Source organism: Rousettus aegyptiacus, unplaced genomic scaffold, assembly GCF_014176215.1.
Source record: "Rousettus aegyptiacus isolate mRouAeg1 unplaced genomic scaffold, mRouAeg1.p scaffold_m13_p_9, whole genome shotgun sequence".
NCBI classification, from domain to species: Eukaryota; Metazoa; Chordata; class Mammalia; order Chiroptera; family Pteropodidae; genus Rousettus; species Rousettus aegyptiacus.
Genome location: NW_023416312.1, coordinates 13,952,746 through 13,973,216, shown reverse-complemented (window position 1 = coordinate 13,973,216; position 20,471 = coordinate 13,952,746). Strand labels below are relative to the sequence as shown.

Genomic DNA, 20,471 nt, shown 5'->3' with positions numbered 1-20,471 from the left:
GAGCACAAGAGAAGATATTTCATCTAAAAATAAAAACAGAATTCTACAGTAGTCTCCCTTATTCACTGGGGATATATTCCAAGACCCCCAGAGGATATTTGAAACTGTGATAGTACTGTACCATGTTTTTTCTTATACTTACTTTTTCACTTAAAGGAAGCACTTTATGGCTTCTCTTTGGCCTATCTGAATTGCCAGCAGCATTACTCTTGACCTTTGGAGCCATTATTTTATGAAAATTATTGGAATGAAAATGATTCATAAAATCAAATAGATTTCAAGTGTACAATTTAATAATATGTCATATATATTGCATTGTGTGGGGCAATTGTTAAGTAAAATAAGGGTTACTTGAACATAAGCACTGAGATACTGTGACAACACATCTGATAACTGAGACAGCTACTAAGTGGCTGATGGGCGGGATGTGTATATAGTGTGGACACACTGGACAAAGAGATGATTCATGTCCCTGGTGGGACAGAGTGGGATGGTGCAAGATTTCATTACACTACTCAAAATGGCACCCCATTTAAAGCTTATAAGTTGTTTATTTCTGAAAATTTACTTATTTAATATTTTTGGACCACAGTTGACCTCAGGTAACTGAAACCACAGAAAGTGGAACCAAAAATAAGGGAGAAGTACTATATCAAAATAGAAAAATGTTAGAGAACATCAAAGGGGTCTTGATAATAGCAAGATATTCAGAATTGAAAATTCAACCGATGGGATGAAAGTTGAGAAAAATCGCACAAAAAATAGAACAATAAAACAAAAAGATAGAAAATGAGACTAAAAATAAGAAAATAGGTAAACAACTGACTAGTTCCAACATCTGACAAATTGTAGTGCCAGAAAGAGAATAGAAAAAAACAGATGGAAGTAAATTATCAAAGAATTAAATTTCTCAAACTGAATGATAAATCTGCAGGCTAAAATGGCCCACCAATAGCCTAGGACATGAATAAATGGAAACACACTGTGTCAAATCACTGGGAATGTTCAGAATTCTAGGAGAGAGAGAAAGCCCTAAAAACTTGCAAAAGGAGGTCACATGTAAATTAATTGTAAATTAGTAAAGATATTAACAATATGATACAAGAAAAACAATCATGAATTCAGTAAAATTATCAGGGTATAAAAGCTATGGTCACTGAAATAAGGAGTATGATAGGTGTGTTTGTGAGGTAGAACAACAATGGAATTACCCTTCCGGAGAGTGTAGATGAATGTCAAAGAAACATGAATCATATTAATATCATTGTACCTCTGGATGCAAGAAGACAAGGGAATGACATTTTTAAAGCATTGAAGGAAAAGACTTTTTCATCTAGATATACATAACCAGTCAAATTGATATTCATGTGTGAGAGTGTAATAAATACATGATCAGAGATTTTAAAAAAGCTATAGAGATTTTGTCAGAAAAAGACCTACATTACATTAGAGAGGGGAAAGTCTGGGAGATGCTAAATGCTATATATCTGTAAATAATCTCTGTAAATATTTGCTAAACTAATGTAAACTGAGGTGATAATTGTTGTTAGAGAAAGAGTATTTAGGAACTGGAAAGCTCTTGGATTGAAAGCATAGGGATAAAATTAAAAATACAGTTTAAAAGAGGCATATTTTCAGGTTCCTTGGTGTCTTCCTATCCCCTGATCCAATATGACTTTCTTGATACACACAGTGATTTAGATTTCAGCCAGCGAAAATGTCTGTGAGATTTACAGACAGAAATTAAAGGATGTCAAATGACCAAGACACCAAAATCTCTTTTGTATCAAGCACACAAAAACTGCTAATATATCTAAGCCATGTGTTTCTATTACTTCATAGGTGGAAAGCTTTTTAAAAGGGATTGATAAAGGTCTACATATATTGTCAAAGAAATATTCATTTGCTCAATAGCTACTACTCAAATGAATACAAAGATAAATCCCAAGCAGTAGAGAAAGGGCCTAATTATCTCATCTGCCTCCAGCTTATATTCATTTCTTCATATTACCACAATGTGTTTTCAGTTTTCTGAAGTTTGAAATCAATTAAGATAATTCTAGAATCTTTTTATAATGGGTTCTAGAGAACAATAGCTATTTCATTTCCTCCAAATGGTGAATATGTGAAGAAATCTAAATTTTCTCAACCACCTTAAAAATGAGTAGTCTTATTTTATTTTTATTAACCTTGAAGATACAGTATTCATTGATTAGAGTTCTTTGATTTTATATGCAGAAATTCAATCCGATTTAACTTAAGAAAAAGGCTAGTGCATGGGCTCATTTGTCCACTTTGATAAAAAGGGCAGGGTGTCTCTGCCTTCGGCTTCTTTTATTCACTCAGACTACATGGCAGTGGGCATGATATGTGCAGAGTTCCACACCCTTATAGGTTGTGTTCAAGGAATGAGGACAGTTTACTCTGTCCAAATTTGAAAAACCTAAGAGAAACTGTGGTTGGCCTCACCTGGGTTATACCTTGTTCCTTGAAGCAACTACAATGTACAGGTGAGAGAGACACCATGACTGGAATCTGCCTGGGTCCTCTGTTCACCCCCATAAGGCTGTGTTTCTTTGTTGGGTTATCTGGAAAGCAGGCTATGGGACAGAGACTTTCATGTAGAAAGTTTATTAAAAAATAAACTCTTAATAAAAGTAAACTTTTAATAAAAGTTTACTTTTTAATAAAAGTAATAAACTCTTAATAAAAGTAAACTTTTATTAAAAGTTTACTTTTATTAAAGATCAAATATCTGTGAGAGTTTAAAAAGGATTAGACAACAGGAGACAATAAGTTGAGAAATTTGGGGGCCGAAATCACAATGAAAAACTCAGCCAATTAATAAGAGAACAATGGATGGGAGATGTCTCTGTGGAGTTGTTCTGAACTGGAGGAAGGACCCAGGGCTTTTTACCTGTGAATCCACTAATATTTAGTTGAGGGTTGCTCTTGGAAACTGATGTGACCTTAGGCTGTGATTTTCTTCATCTAGAGTACTCTCTGGAGGGGGACTCAGCTCTAAGTAGCCAACTGCCAACACTTCCATGATCTGGGAGAATGGGTTCTCCAGTCCTGGTGGGGAAAGGGGTGGAGATCTGGACAGAATACCACAGCATCCACTAAGGAAGGTGAGGCCTCTTCCTAGAAGAAGGGCGAGGAGTAGAAAAGGGGCTGAGTAGACTAAAATGAGGCTACTAAAAGTCACAGTGCAATTTTTCCTTGTCTAGTTGATAAAACCCATTTTCTAGGTTTTAAAGAGCACTTTAGAGTACTTGTGTCTGAATCAGAAGCTACAAATTCCTTGACAAAATAACTTTACCTTTTCTGAGCTTTGTTTTCTTTTTCTTTAAAGAGAACGAAAACATATTGCCATACTTGTCTCAGTTATACACAGTATGAGATATTGCTGAATACTAACATTCAATTTATAAATCTCTTATTATTGGATTAGAAATTCTATTTCTGAGCTTCCTGTTTTTATGGCTGCATACCTGGCTCCTTTAGAATGAAAAACTACTTTCCGCTTAAAATTAAATACAGGGCAGGTAAATGTTGATAGCTGGGCTGAGATGTAGTTTACTAAGCATACCCTTATTTTGAGGGAGCACAAATTAAGGGTTTAAGAGTTATCAAATATGCCTATAGTCCTTTCAGCAACTATTCTCTCTGTTAGATGCTAGGCAAAATTAGCAGAATCCAATGATTTCTTTTTTGATATTGTCTTCATGGTTTAAGAATATACAACTAAATATTTTGGGGTCTCTTTAGTGTTCTAGTAGCTTATCACCACTAACCTTATATCACTTTGAATCTTTTTTATCTTTCAGCTTTACATTCACTAGGATTGGTGAAGTCCATAAATTATTGTCTACTGTTCGAATCACAGTTTCTCTCCATAGTGTGGCAACAAGGATCAAACTAATGATAACAAACCATTACCTTGTTTTTATATCATTATTTATAATTTATAAAGCACATTTACAATACATTTAAATACACTCTAAAATGAAGTGAGTTCTGACATACAAAGCAAATCCTGCTTTTAAATTAATGCACGAAAATTTTGAGTGGCTTGTTCAAGTTCGTATAGTTAGTATGTAGTGTTGCATTCATAACTCACTGCAAAAGACTCTTCATTATCTTATAATGAGTTTGGATCTCAGTCTCTAGTCAGGCAAAAGACAATGATGTTCTTTATTTCCTTAAATCAATTATTTATGACTCTGGCCCCATCTTTCTGGGATGTAGAAAATTCAATAATATCTGAAATCCAATTTCTCCATCCTGGTCAGGCTGCCATATACACTTCCAGAGTCTTCCACTGTCCCAAAGTATTATTGTCCGGCCACACTTAACACCAGTTTTAAGCTCTGATGTTTCTGTACTATGTACTAGGAAGAAAAATATTTTGCATGAACCCTTTTTAGTCCCTGAAACATCTACAAGGAATGGATCCAGGATTTTTGAGTCTTAAATTCCCAAAGACTAGTGTCTTTTGAACCCAAATCTTTCATTTTTGTACAATTATACTCTTGCCTCTTGGAAAACCTTTACCAAGTTTACTATGTATATTCTGTGATTTGAATGTCTGTTAGCATGTTCTAACCCTGATGTTCGATAATTCATAGCTCCTGTAACATTGTGTGCTTTGAGATTTCTAATGTCCATTATTTGCAAATATTTAGATGTCATGGGTACATGCTATTTGGCACCATCAATTATGATGTTTAGAACAAAATTCAGATGTGTCCTCTTCTGGAGAAATAAGTTTATCATCAATAGAAAGCACCTTTAAATTTTGTTGGATCATCATTTCTATCACTGGAAAAATAGACTTACCTATATTCTGTTTTATCATTTTAGTCCATGTATTGGCTTATTGAGGTTGTTTTGATGTCCTAATACTACTATGGAAGTATTGTCCACTCTATGAGTTTTGAGCTCTAGAAAGAGGTCTTGTCATTTTTTTTCGTTAGTTGGAAATAGGCATCTTAAGCCTTACCATCCAGGTGCTTCCATCTCTAGGTGTTCTCTGGGAATCATGGAGCAATGAATCTCTTCCAATGATTCAAACAAAGCTTCCTTTCCCCTCCTTCTCTTCCTTTTGACATTAAATGTTATCAAAGATTCTAAAGAAATATCTAGTACTCTAAAGCTTATTCTCATTGGAATTCACTTTATCCTACACATTTGAAATGATTTCTCAGTTTATACAGTCAGCCTACCCTATCTGTGGATTTTGCATTCACAGATTCAACCAATCAATTGATGATCAATAACAGTATTGTATTATTCTATGCCATTTTATTTAAGACACTTGAGCATCCATGGATTTTGGCATCTGCAGGGGTCCTGGAACCAAATCCCTGTGGATACTGAGGGATGGCTATCATTTTTAAGTACTATTTTTAAAACATGATCATGATTGTTACCTCAAAATGAGTAAGTTACAATACTAGGGGTTGAAATTGGTCTATGATGCACATAAGTGCAGTACAGTAGTCCTCACATATCTATGAGGGAAATGTTCCAAGACCCCCAGTGGATACCTGGAACTTTGAATAGTACTGAACCCTGTATATACTGTTTTTTTTCTATACATATGTTCATATCTTTTCACTTAAAAGAAGCACATTACCACTTCTCTTTTTCATATCCAAAGTGTCAGCATCGCTACTCTTCAGTTTTGGGGACATTATTAAGTAAACAAACGGGTTACTTGAACACAAGTACTGTGATACCACAATAGTCAGTGTGATAACTGAGCAAGCTAGTAAGTGATTAATGAGAAAGTAGCTTATACAGCATGGATATGTGAGAAAAAGAAATGATATATGGCCTGGGTAGGATGGAGCAGGATGGTGGAAGATTTCACCATGATACTCAGAATGGCATACATTTTAAAACTCATGAATTGTTTATTTTTAAAATTTCCCATTTAATACATTTGGGCTTCAGTTGACCATGGGTAACTGAAACTGCCAAAAGCAAAACCACAGAAATGGAGGGACTACTGTATGAGAACTCTTAGGAAGCCTGAATAAAGTCCTCATATGTAACGTACAAGAGTCTCAATCTACAAACTCAGGAGCATAAGAAAGAGAAAATTTCTTCATATATTTTGCATCGACAAAATTGTAATGCCTAGTTAAGTCTCCATCTCATTACTATTGGGAATATTCAGTCTCAATCATCATCAATCTCCTTCCTCCAAGAGAAATGTTCAACAGCCTTGTGGTCTTAACAACAAGGCATAATCAGCCTCCTCTTTCCACATAGCTTACCTTTGCGATGCTCATCTCCTGACTGTGCAAGCTGCTTCACATCCAGAAATTCTTTGGCCTTCTTGCCATGTTTGGTGCACATCTTCCCTCAAGGTTATAGTTCAAACTTCGAGACCATGGTTCAGCTTCAACAATGATCAGAAAACCATATCAATATGATTTAAAATACTTTAAGAGTTATTTTTGCCTTCAACAACATTACTGTTTTCCTTGACTCTTCATAGCAAAATCTAGCTACAATGAGTCACTGCACACTGGCTTTCACTGTACACTTTCATCACAACTCTGACCACTATTCTTGCTATTTCCCCACTGAACTGATACTCTGGATATATTGTTTTTATTTGCTAAAAGAGAACACACCTAGATACCCTCGGGAGATTTAAAAGCCCACACAACAAACACCAACTGGTATCAGGCTCCAGAGAAGGGCATCTTACTGGGAATATATTCTATGCACATCTACTTCTATTCCTATGTGAAGTTGGGAGTTGAACTATGGGTGAGACAGATCTTTGAAATTATGACCTGTAACTCCTATTATCCAGTTTCCATTACTCCGTTCTTTCTACGAGCTAAATTTGGCCCTTAGTTCACATGGAACAATCATGAGAACCACATAAAAGGTGCTAATAACTGACAGGGCCTTCCACTGGGCAAATCTGAGAAAATAATCTAGCGCAAAAGAGAGGACAAACCCTTTTAGACTGTGAGATTCCTTAATGAGACAGGTATATAGTAGGAGGGACTTTAAACAAATTAATTTTTTTCTCATCCTTCTCTTCCTCTTCCTTCTCTTTCTTCTATTACCAAACTTTTTTGAACACTTACTCTTTGGCAGACACCACTGCACACGACATTAACTGGATTATCTTATCTCGTACTAACAAAAGTTTTATGAAGAAGTCAGTATAATTTCCTCCATTTTTCAGATGAAGAAGTTCAGCAGAGATAAGTCAAGTGACATATCTAAGAAGAGATGCAGATGAGATTCATTTAAACCCCAAGCCAAGTACAACTTGATACTGTCTTGTAAATTATAAATCTAATTACACTTATGTGTTTATTGTAAAAATTTCAATATGCAAAAGAAGTAGGTAAAAATTCATCCAATTCTGACAGTCCAGCAGAAAACTGTTAGCACTAGGATGAATGTCATTCTTGATGTTTTCCTGCACACATATAACTATAGAAAGTTATCTAAAATATGTTTGTATAATTCATATCAAATAGATATTATATATATTGATATCAATATTATATGCTGTTTTGTTACCCCTTTTTCATTTAATAACAAATAGCTGCATAGTAATTCAATGTATAGATATACTATAATTCATCAAGCGACCCCTAGAAATGATTATTTATCATATCACATTATGATTATGACTATATGCCATCCTCACAGGACTCAGTATTTATTGAAAATAGAGAATTATAAAGGTATATATTTTTAATAGATCTATTTTTAAATAGATTACTGATATTGAACACAGCACCCAGTGGATAGATAAATATTTGAATGGATGGATGAATGAATAGATGAAAAGAAAGACGGATGGAGCAGTGTGGTGGATGATTCACAGGGGAAAAAATCTGATGAGAATAACTGTTTGGTTATTATTGCCATAGTTCATGTGAGAGGAAAACAAGATCTTAAAATAGGGTATCAAACATAATAATAGAAGGAGGTAAAGGATCAAGAACGCTATCTTGAATGGCTGATTGTTTTGCTTTCAAAATCATTTATCTCGAACTTTTAATAAGATGGTTTTAAATACTCCACTGGTTTCCTGTGGGTTATTGACTTTCATTTTACCTTCAAAATTTGACTTACTACTGCATTTTGTCAGAGTTTCATGTGTATACTGAGTAATTATATTATATATTCCTTTGACTTCCTTTCCCACCATTATTCTGAATTTAATTGTGTGATGACTCACCAACACTGATTCTTGCAGGAGTTTCTGTTCTTCATTCAGCAAAGTCCTTTGTAGGTTCTCAAAATAATGGCTAGAGAAAAATAATTTGTTTGAGCAAAAACTTTACTTCATTTTTTATTCCAATGAAATACTATAATATTGAAGAAAAAGAATTTACCGAGCATCTACAGTATCAAACACAGCAACGGTGATCTATACAAGTATTATTTTTAAAATAATTTAATCCTTGCAAGTATGAGGAAGCTAATAAAGTGACAGAGTGGCTAGGCCATGGTATAAAATTAGTTCAATCTGACCTCAAAGTTGGTTCCTTCTTTCCCCACAAGGATTAATTCCTCTATAGCTTCCTTTTATGACCACCTTCCTCAAATCTATAGTTATCTCACTTTCATTTAAAATTTTAGAAAAAAATCGTGGTGGAATGAGAGACATCCTCAGATCTCTCCCCTTGAAACAATAATAAGCTGAACATGTAAAACTCTATAAAAACCACCCAAAGTGCATAGCAGCACGTCTGAGCATGGGATCTGCGCATAAAAGCTACCACAGGTCAGAACCCTGGGTGTCGGGCGGTGGGCTAGGAGAAACAAAGAAGCAGCCTCTCCCAGCAGCCAGAGCTCCCTGTAGGAGGAGGGAGAGGGGACACGGTGCTGTGACTTCCCTGAACAGCCTTGCCTGGAAGTACTGTGAGTTCCACGTGGCTGACAGCAGGGCCCAGTCATCAGGGCAGAAAGCGGAGAAGCAGAATGGGACAGCACAGAAACAACAATTGATTTTTATTGGCCCTGGTTGCAAAACCGAGGCTGAGCTCCCAACTCCCAACCCAGAGGGCCCCTCCCCTCCTACCTATGGAGATCAAACACCATGGAGCCTCAGGGGAATCTGAGCAAATGTTGCAGAGACTGTAGCTGACACTGATAGGGACTAGAACTGAGGGTAGCGAGTGTGATTAAATATCTACAAGAAAATAAAAAGGCATTACTTAAACTTTATATAAAGCAGGGGTCCAAGAGTCTTAGACACCACCTACTGGAAACCAAAAGAAAAGCATCTTTGCAGCGGGCTAAAGAGAGACCTTTATATAATAAATCTTCTTTCTGGGGAAAAAAAGCAGAATACACTTCCATTAATTTCCAGGTGGAGAAATAGTCCATTAAACACCATGAACCACCAACGTGACAAAGCATCTCAGAAAGAGAAAAATTTCCAGAAAATAAACTTATAGACATAGAAATATGCGAATTAAACAACAGAGAATTCAGAATGGTACTTCTGAAAAAAACTCAGTGAATTCCAAAACAGTCATGTCAACAATTTCAGGAATTGGAAAAAAAACAACTAGATGAGCAGAGCAAGGAGATCGAAACCCTCAAAAAGAACAGAATAGATCTTCTGGGGATAAAATATTACCTCAGTTCTATTTCACCTGCTCAGGTAACTTGTAGAGTGTCAATGATGCAATGAAACATAGAAAGTCTGTCCTCTACTTAAGTCTTCCTCATTGTGTGAGTCCACTACTCTCTTGCTTTCTCACAAGGATGTCTAATCTTGTCCCATTTCTTAAACAAATATGTACTTACCAGTGTGAGTACTGAGTTTCTATACATTCTTCACTTTCCCTCAGGCTTACATTAGGCTTATTTAGGATTGAGTCCATAGTACTGATAACTGGACCAGCAAAGATGTCCCTAATTCCCTTACTTTAACACACATCTGAGAAGCAAATTTGATTTTATATCTCACCATATATACATCAGTATTGTGTCCACTTTCTGTGAGGTTATCTGAAGGGCCCCCCATAATGTGGTCACTACCAACCTCTCACCATGTTCTTCCATGTCTGCAGTCCTCCTATATGGTAGCTGAACTTTCTAAATAGACCACACATTTTCTGGACTCTTATTTACACATGTATTCTCCACATTGTTTGTTTGTTTGTTTGTTTTACCCACAATGTATCTCCTTGGTGAATGCCTACTCATTTCATCACTTGGGAATGTTCTCTGACATGTTTAGGTAGAGTTGAATACCCGAAAGAAAACCCTTCTACTTGACATTAGACTTCGGTTTGCATGAATCACATTTGAAGATTGCTACATCACCCCTTGGACTGAATCGCCCAGCAGTCAGGCATGCTTCCCACTGTAGGGGAATGATTTTGTACCAGCTCTATCTAAAAGAGTTATTGTCAAGCCTTGCCAAAAATCTTGGAACCCATGAAGGTCAGAAGACAGCAAGATTACATATTCAAAGTGCTGAAAGAAAAAGGCTATCAACCAAGAGTCCTACATTTGACAAAATTATTCTTCGGAAATGAAGGAGAAAATATGACATTCTAGATAAACAAAAACAGAGAATTCTTCACTAGCAGACCTAATCTTCAAAAAATATTAAAGAGAGTCCTTCAGGATGAAATTAAGAAACACTAGACAGTAACTCAAATCCACATGATGTGCTGGTCAGAGTACATAGTTCACTTATGTTTATCAAAAAATAGAGAAAGGGCAGAAACTTAGAGATAAGGGTTCAGTTTCTGGTACAAAGTGATGGCTTCATGGGTGTATACTTATATTCAAACTTATCAAGATGTATGTATTAAATGCATACAGCTATTTGTGTATGCCAATCATTCCTTGATTAAAAAATGAAATAAATGCACAAGCAAAAGTAACTATATAAGTAAATATAAAAGACAGTATAAGTGTCTTTTTCTTAGTAACTCTTCTTTTATAAAAGACAATTGCAAAAGCAATAACTATAAAATTGTGTTTATGAGTTTATAAAGTATAGTAAATATAACACACAATATGTGAAAAATATGCTGTATAACAAACATGTAATTTGTATGACAATAAGAGCATGAAGAAGAAGGAATGGAGATATATTGGAGAAAAGTTTCTGAATACTATTGAAGTTAAGTTGGTATTAATTTGAATTAAGTTGTTTGAAATTATAATGCTAAGACTCAAGACAATATTGTACTCTTAAAGGCTAGAGTATCCCACATGAAGAATAAAAAAGATTACTGACTATAGTCAAAATCACAAAGAATTAGGATTATTGTTTCTTTATATGTATTTTCTCAATTTATAAAAGATTATGGCTTTAACTCTGTAAATAAATTAGGCAGCATCTACACAGCAGAAAAAACATACAGTTGAGAACTTGTTAACTTAGCCAAATAACATTTAAAAACCACAGTATAGTGCCCAAAAGTAATAGGGTTATTTTATTTCATGGATTTGTTCTGTCGTTTAAGCATAAACAGATGACTCCTGACAAGATGGTTCAGCTTATGATTTTTTGATTTTACAATGGTGTCAAAAAAATACACATACAATAGAAACTGTTCTTCAAATTTTGATTTTTTTCCAGGCTAGTGATGTACAGTATGATATACTCTTGTAATTCTGGGCAGTGGCAGCAAAATGATTTTGCCCTGCTCTAGGCTAATGTAAGCATTTTGTGCACATTTAAGCTAGGCTAGGCTAAGCTACGATGTTCAGTAGGTTAGGTGCATTAAATGCATTTTCAATTTACAATATTTTCAATTTATGGTGGGTCTATTAGGATGTAACCCTATCATAAGTTGAGGAACATCTGTAGTACTAATCCTGATCAACTATGTCCCTGATAATTTACCTTAACTCACATTTGCAGCAGTTGCAAATTACCTTTTAGTTGAGAATATATTTGTATTATACAAAGATATTTGACTCTGATTATTATCTCTTTCTGAAGTGTTTTAGAAGATTAATCAAATAGAATACTGAGCCATATGTGGGTTATGTTGATAATGCTTATTTGCATATAAAATATTCTAAGGCAAAAATTACAAAGCTAGAGACAATAAAATGTGCACATTAATTACCACTATGTAAAAGTATTGCACATATTAGCAAAAATAAATGAATTCAGAGGATGAAAATATAAATTAAGGAAACTAATAATTATCTAAAAAAACTTTGAGAGAGATTTCGATCTTTTTAAAGGAAGGAAAAACCCATTTGGGACAGAAGGGAAAAGATGTACAAAATCATCAAATTTATTCCTTAGCAATGAGAAGTCCCTATATTTAAAGAATGCAGTCACTTTTGTACTTTCAAAAAATAATTCTGAAGAGAAGGCAGAAGTGAAAAAGACCTGAGGCAGTTGCCTCATCTATAGGCTAGGGGATATCACACATGACATGTAATTAAGACCTGATCACAAAAGGTAGAAAACAGTTATAAAGGGCATGCATTGAGAAATTATTGAATTAGAATTGACATAACTGATTATTTCATGTGGAGGGCTTTTTTGGCAGAAAGTTTAGACCCATTCAACAAACATTTATAGAACACTAACTAAATGGCAGGCACTATTCCAGGCTATAAGGATACAATGGTAAGTAGAACAGAAAATTTCCTGACCTGCTTAGAGCTCACCCTATGGTGAGGAGAATGAAGGAGATGGAAGGATTAGGCCAAGATCTTTGTTTGGAGAGACTAAGTTGAAATGATGTCTCTAAACAAAATAGTGAAAATAGAAGAGTTTGGGAATAAAGGTAATGAACTTAGTTACATATATTTTTAGTTTTGGTTCCTGGAAGATATACAGGGGACATTTTGTAGTACAGGACTGAATGGAGAAGAGAGGTGTTTGATATGCTAAAAGAGAAAAGTAATAACCCATGGGACCAGGAAGCAAGAATGAATCAGAATGCAGGTAGAAAATTTGGCTTTGGTGAGAACAAACACATTTTCAGAATTGATGGAAACAAGTGAGAGTGAGTATGCTTATATACTCTTTTGGTGGCAGACCACATGGATGTAAAATATTCAGTAAACTGATGTCTTATATTTTCTTTCTGATGTAGCAAACCATTTACTTATGGAAAGGAGGCCCAAGGAAAGTGGCAAAGGTGTGGCAAGTCAACACAATGCAAGTGGAAGGCAATTGTTCAAGGTCAAATGAAATTATTGTTAAGTGGTGTTGAAAAGCCAGAAAAGCCAGGAAATTGTGAGTGTAATGATGTTGATTAGCAATTACATATTTTTTTTTTCTTAGTAAATCTTGGCAGCCTTGTGACGATAGTAAAAAAAAGCAAATATTTAGAGTAATGATTGATACAATGGTAAAATTTAGAAAGGCGCATGCAAGGAAGAAATTAAGAAGTGAATCAATTGAGAATCCTGGTTAAAGGAGTTTCAAGGGGATTGATGTAAGACTCAGCATGAATAAGGACTCACTTAAGATCAGTAATGTGGTGGCAGCCAGGTTGAACAGGGAGGGATCAAGAAGCTAGAAGTTTCCATGGTGTTGGAGAATATTAAAAAGTTGTTTAAGAATGCTTTTAAAATTATAAACATATTGTAAACATATTAGCTATGTAAAATATACAAAATAAAAAATTATCAACAAACATTTCCTCAATCATCATATCATAGTGGTTAAGAGCAAGGGTTCTGGAGTTATAAGTTTAAATCCTGTCTCTGTCACTCACGAGCTGCGTGACCTTGTAATTCTCTGATCAACGTGCACACTCAATAAATATTCATTGTTGGTATTGTTATCTAATTGATTATTAACATAGAGAAATTTAGAGACCAGCCAATTTAATATTGCCATCTTACAAAGTATGAAGAGTTCAAGGTCACAAAGGTAGTTATTTCTGTTTCTTAATGTAATAGAATAACTTATTTCTTGATTTCTCTTCTGTGCTTCAAATTCTGATATTTTTCCATAATAGATATTTACTGTTGTTCATGTTCTATTGGGCTCAGTTTTGAAAATATACTGCGAATTTCCTGACTAAATAATACAAAATAACAGGCAAACTGAGTCACTTGACTTCAGGACTAAGATAATTGGCAGTGATCTGAAAAAGTGTTTTGCCCTTAATGAGTGAGTAGTAAGATTTAGAAGAGTGAATGAGCAATTTCAGACAGTTTGAAATATTTTCTTTTTATTAGTTGTTAATTTCCAGTACAGTCCTTGAATTGTTCCCTAGCATAAAAAAAATGGGTCTTAATGTTAAATTCTCTGATTTATATTCAACCAGATTTGTTGAATGCCAACAATACATCTACCATATTTACAGATATTGCATATTACCCTATTGAAATCTTGTGATTAGTATCCTGATTTTACTGATGAATAAAGTGAAGATCAAATAGTTTGTTTTGTTTAAGGTTATATAGTTAGTGAGTGGTTTGAATCTAATCTTCTTGGTTCAACTCCAGGGCTATTTCAAATATAAGTTGGTAATCATCAACAAACCACGCTGCCTTGAAAAATTTTTGTAATTTGTCTAAAAAAACTGTCACCAACGTAATTCATTATTTTCTTTTAAGTTAAATTCTCTGGTAGAATGGAAACTTATCCTTCTGGAATAGACACAAGATGTCAGATTTCCACATTGGTGTGTGCATTTCCTTAAGCATAGTTTTTTCTCCTTTTCTTTTCTTTTCTTTTCTTTTTTCTTTCTTTTTATTTTTCTCTTCTTCCTTTTTTTTTTTGTCAAGAATCCAATCCAAACACCCAACAAGAGAAGTTGCTCTGAAGAGAAAAGCAAAAGTGGGACTTTTTCCATCACATTTCTAAGTCAAAGGAAAGTTAAGAAGGGATTATCCGAATACCTGGGGAAAGCCAAATTAGGTTGAACTGAGATATACTGTCAGTGAAAAATACTCAATTTTATAGACAGTATGAAAATGTTAAATAGGTCATTAGCATTTTATATTAAATGTTGAAATAAGATTCTAGATATATTCATTTTAATAAATTAATTATAATTACATTCATCTGTTTCTTTTTATTTTTTAAAATATGACTACTGGAAAATCTAAAATTACATATTTGACTTGCTTGTGTGGCTCACATTATATTTCTATTGGAAAATGCAGCTCTCTAGTAATCTGTGGTTAATAACCATTCTCTCCCTCTCTTTCTTAACATAAGATAAGATGCTTGAATTTTTCCTATATAAGTTTAGGTGTAGCCCAATGAGAAATCTACTGTCATTTGAACTGGTGTTCCCTATAAATAATGTCATTTTCCTCTTGCTTTCACAATTATTTTTGTTTTAGTTTTCAGAAGTCGGATTTCAATGTGGCTTGAAGTGATTTTCTTTCTTTTTTTTTTTAATTATCCTTTGGAATTTACTCAGCTTCCAGACTTTGTAAGTTTGTCTTTTCTAAACATGGGAAGTTTCAGCCATTATTTCTTTGAGTTCTTTTTCAGAGTCTCTCTCTTTCTCTCTCTCTCTCCCCCCCCCTCTCTCTCTCTCTCTTCCCCTCTCTCTCTCCCTCCCTCCCTTCCTCCCTCCCTCTCATCTCCTCTGGGATTCTTTTTTTTTTAAATTAAGTTTATTGGAGGGGGGTAACATTGGTTAATATAATTATATAATTTCAGGTGTACATTATCATTTGACATCTGTATATTCTATTGTGTGTTTATGACCCGAAGTCCAGTTTCCTTCAACTACAATATATTTGATTCCCTTTACCCACTTCACCCTCCCTCTAAACCCTATATTTAACCCACTTTACCCCCTCTACACCCCCATCCTTCCCCACCCCACTAGTAATCACTAGTCTATAGTCCATGTTCATGAGTCTCTGTTTGCTTCTCCTGCTCATTTGTTGCTTTTAGGTTTATAACCCACATATAAGTGATATCATGTGATTTTCAACTTTTTCTGTCTGGCTTATTTTGCTTAGCATGATTATCTCGAGGTTCATCCATGTTGTCACAAATGTCAGTATTTCATCTCTTCTTATGGCTGAGTGATATTCCATTGTATATATGTACCACAGCTTCTTTAGCCAATCAGCTATTGTAGGACACTTTGGTTGCTTCCATGTCCTGGCCACTGTGAATAATGCTGCTATGAACGTCAGTGTGCAAATATTTTTTCGGATATGGGTTTTCAAGTCTTTAGGGCAAATATCCAGTAGAGGGATTGCTGGATCATTTGGTAGATCAATTCTTAGTTTTCTATTGCCTTTTCTTTTTAAGGCTGACACGTGTGTGTGTGTGTGTGTGTGTGTGTGTGTGTGTGTGTGTGTGTAATTTTTTTTATCCACTCATCCGTCGATGGACACTAAAGTTGTTTCCATTTCTTGGCTATTGTATATAATGCTGCAATGAACACAGAAGTGAAGATTACCTGTTTGAGATACTGATTTCCTTCCCTTGGGACATGTAACTAGAAGTAGGACTGCTGGGTCATACGGTAGTTCTGTTTTTACTTTTTGGAGGGAACTTTCATAGTGTTTTCCATAATGGCTATACTGATTTGTATTCCCCCGACAGTGCAGAAGTGCCCTCTGTTCTCCATGTTCTTACCAACACTTGTTAACTTTTATTTTTTTGTTGATAACAGCCATTCTGGCAGGTGTGAGGTAATATCTCATCGTGGTTTTATTTCTATTTCCTTGACGATTAGTGGTGTTGAGTACTTTTTCATACACTTGTTGACCATTGTATGTCTTCTTTTCAGACATGTTTATTCAGATCATTAGCCCACTTTTAAATTGAGGGGTTTTTTTCGTATTGAATTGAGTTCTCATATATTTTGGATATTAACCCCTTATCATATATATAGCTTGCAAATATTTTCTCCCATTCCTTAGGTTGCTTTTTCATTCTGTTGATTGTTTCCTTTTCATGCAAAAGCTTTTTAGTTTGATGCAACCTCATTTGTTTACTTTTGCTTTCCTTGCCTATGCTGCTTTTGCTGTAATATCCAAACAATCACTGGCCAGAGTAATGTCAAGAATTTTATTCTTATGTTTCCTTTCAGTACTTTTATGGTTTAAGAGCTTACATTTAAGTCTTTAATCCATTTTGAGTTGATTTTTATATAAGGTGTGAGATAAGGTATAATTTCAATCTTCTTCATGTGGACAGCCAGAGTTCCCAATACAATTTAATGAAGAGATTATCCTTTCCTCATGTGTGTTCCTGGCACCCCTGTTGAAGATCAGCTGAACACAGATATGTGGATTCATTTCTAGGATCTCTATTTCATTACATTGGTCTATATGTCCGTCCTTCTGCCAGTAGCATACTGTTTTCATTACTATAGATTTTTAATATATTTTTAAATCAGGCAGTGTTATTCTTCCAGCTTTGTTCTTCAAGTTTGCTTTGGCTATTCAGCATCTTTTGTGATTCGATATGAATTTTAGGATTTAAAAAAAAAAACCTACAAAGAATACCACTGGGTTTTGATACAGATTGCATTGATTCTGTAGATCATTTTGGGTAGTATGGACATTTGAATATTTATTTTTCCAATCCATGAACATGTAATATCTTTCCATTTATCTACATCTTTAATTCCCTTCATAAGTGTTTTATATTTTTCAATATGCAAGTCTTTCAACTCTTTAATTATGTTTATTACCAAGTATTTTATTGCTTTTTGTTGCTATTGTAAGTGGAATTTTATTAATTTCCTTTTTGCTTAGTTTGTTACTTGTGTATAGAAATGTGACTGATTTTGTTGATTTTGTACCCTACAACTTTATTGAATTCATTAATTAGTTTTATCAGGTTTTTTTTGTTGCTGAATATTTAGAATTTTATACATGTATGATCGTGTCATCTACAAAGATAATTTCACTTTCTTTCTGATGTGGGTAAGTTTTCTTTTTCTTGTTTAATCTCTCTATTTAAGACTTTCAGTACTGTGTTAAATATAAGTTGTGAGAGTGGGCATCCTTGCTTTGTATCGGATCTTAGAAGGAAAGCTTTCAGTTTTTCACCATTTATTATAATGTTAGCTTTGGCATTTCCATATGTAGCCTTTATTGTGTTGAGATAAGTTCCTTTTATACCTATTTTATTCAGTTTTAATCATGAATGGATGTTAAGCTTTTTCAAATGCTACTAAGATGATCAAGTAGTGTTTTCAATGAAGCAGTTTTATGATGGCAGTTATAATGTCCTTGTCAGATAATTCCAATATCTGATTCATCTCAGTGTTGACATCTGTTGATGCTTTTTTCTCAGTCAAGTTCTTGGTATGAGTGACATTTTTATTGTATCCTGGACATCTGAGATACTATTTAATTTTCTATTTTAAGTAGGCAGTTTCTTATTAATGTGTAGCATACAGGCTGGATAGGTGTGCACATTCATTTCCTCACTGGATCCCACTGGCACCACCCTGACAAAAGCAGGACACTGACTCACACTGCCTCATTATAGATAGGTGTAGTTCAGCTTCCCTCCTGAACTCCAATGACACCTTCTTAGCTAAAGTTGGGCCACTTATATTTTAAAGTAGTTGTCTTAATCTAGACTACTCTGGTTCTGATTCTATTATCTTATTAGAAATCAATTTCCTAATCAGAGAAAATAATCAATATGATTTCTAATTAGGAAAAGAAAAAAGAACTTTTAAAAAGGTTAAATTTCCTTTCAACTTTCAAGAAATATTTTACCTAACAAATCTTTATTCATTATCTACTATACACAATGCAGTTTTCATTAACTGGTTTTACTTAATTTATGAGTTTATTTTTCATCACATAAACAGTGTATAGCTGAAGCTAACCACTGTAGGTGAAACTAATTTCCTAAAGTCCCATGAGTCTACCTCATGTGTCAGAATAAAAATTAATGTAATATGACATAACTAATATAATGAATTAAAAAGAGATATTTTGTCTACAGCCATGCTATCCTGAACAAGCCTGATCCCATCTGATCTTGGAAGCTAAGCAGAGTCGGACCTGGTTAGTACTTGGATGGGAGACCACCTAGGAAGACCAGGTGCTATAGGCGTAAAAAATAAAAAATAAGGGATTGTAAGCTGACAAGGTCCTTGCAATCTGTAAGGTCAACCAAGGGTTGCCTTGACTGAAAAAAAAAAAGACATTTTATCATTTCAAATGTATTACGGCTTTTCAAGTTTTCTGTTACCTGTTTGTGTTAGATTGAGAAAAATGGATTTCATCCTGACTTCCCTCAGCCACAGACCTGCTCTCCTTTCTGTCACATCCAACCTTCTTATTCATTGAACTTACCATACAGATTTTTTTAAATGAAGTATGTACTTATAAGAAATGATTTTTTTATATATTGTGTACTTTTGAGCCTAATTCTTATTTATTTTTTGACTTTAAGGAGAAATATTAACCCTCTAATGTGAGATAAGAGGATCTTCCTTTTATATACTTCCCAATACTACTCAGTTTGCTTTTGCAGTAGAGCAGGCTAGTACACAAGATATGTGAACAACTGCTCTTATCTTATTTTAGGTTCATAGCTTTTCAGATGTGAATGATGAGAATGCAAATTTCCCCAGCCCTGACATGAGAATTTCTTAGTGCTAAACTTTAGCAAAAATGTATCATTGAGTTGTGTGGCTAACTGAATTACACCTCTAATACTGGCTTAAGTAAATTCACTCCTACTAATGACTCTGTTATGTGAATTAACCCTAGAAAAATAATTGCATGGGATCAGCATACCTCTTTTTCTCTACTCTTCTCTTGCTTTCTATTCATTTCCAGCACCCCCTCACCCTAACCCCAAGGGACCACTGTTGTCTTAATGTTTTATGATAGTATAATGAAAAAAGCACTGAACTGGAGTCAGGAGTCCTAGGGATTAGTTCTGGATTTGTGCTTAACTAGGTGTGTGAGCCTTTACTGAGCCTCAATTTTATCATCTATAAAATGATGTGTTTAGACTAGATGTTTTATTTTCCTTCTAATCCTAAATTTCCTTTTAATATTAAATTTATAGAACTATAATTTATTTAAGAAGATAAATAAATTAGGTAAAACTAAATCATAATACATTATTATTGCCTTCATGTACTTTCTAAAACAATCTGCATTAAAATAGGCTTTAAAAAGGCCATGTTTATAATAAAGAAATGAAGATTTTATCACGGAATTTTAGGCAATGCTATTTAGGAGATTTGAGGGTTACAGTAGCTCTCACAGCTCATGTACACTGTATCCATTTATACACACACACACACACACACACACACACACACACACGCAAGATTATTCAAGCCAAATGTTAGAAGTACATAAATTGGGAACACATGGGAACTTTGCCAGTACAGAGTGGTATTGTACCTGTTTGTGTTGGGTTGAGAAAAATGGGTTTCATCCTGACTTCCATCAGCCACAGGCCTGCTCCCCTTTCTGTCACATCCAACCTTCCAAGTATGAACAAGGTCAACAAGTGAGCCCTTAAGCTTCTCTATTCACTATATGAAGAATCCAGA

The 20,471-nt window shown here is 34.5% G+C and overlaps 1 pseudogene; it reads left to right on the top strand.

Annotated features, from left to right (window-relative positions):
- The first annotated feature begins 18,890 nt into the window (after positions 1-18,890).
- On the top strand, positions 18,891-19,009 carry LOC118608321 (annotated as a pseudogene).
- The last annotated feature ends 1,462 nt before the right edge of the window (positions 19,010-20,471 follow it).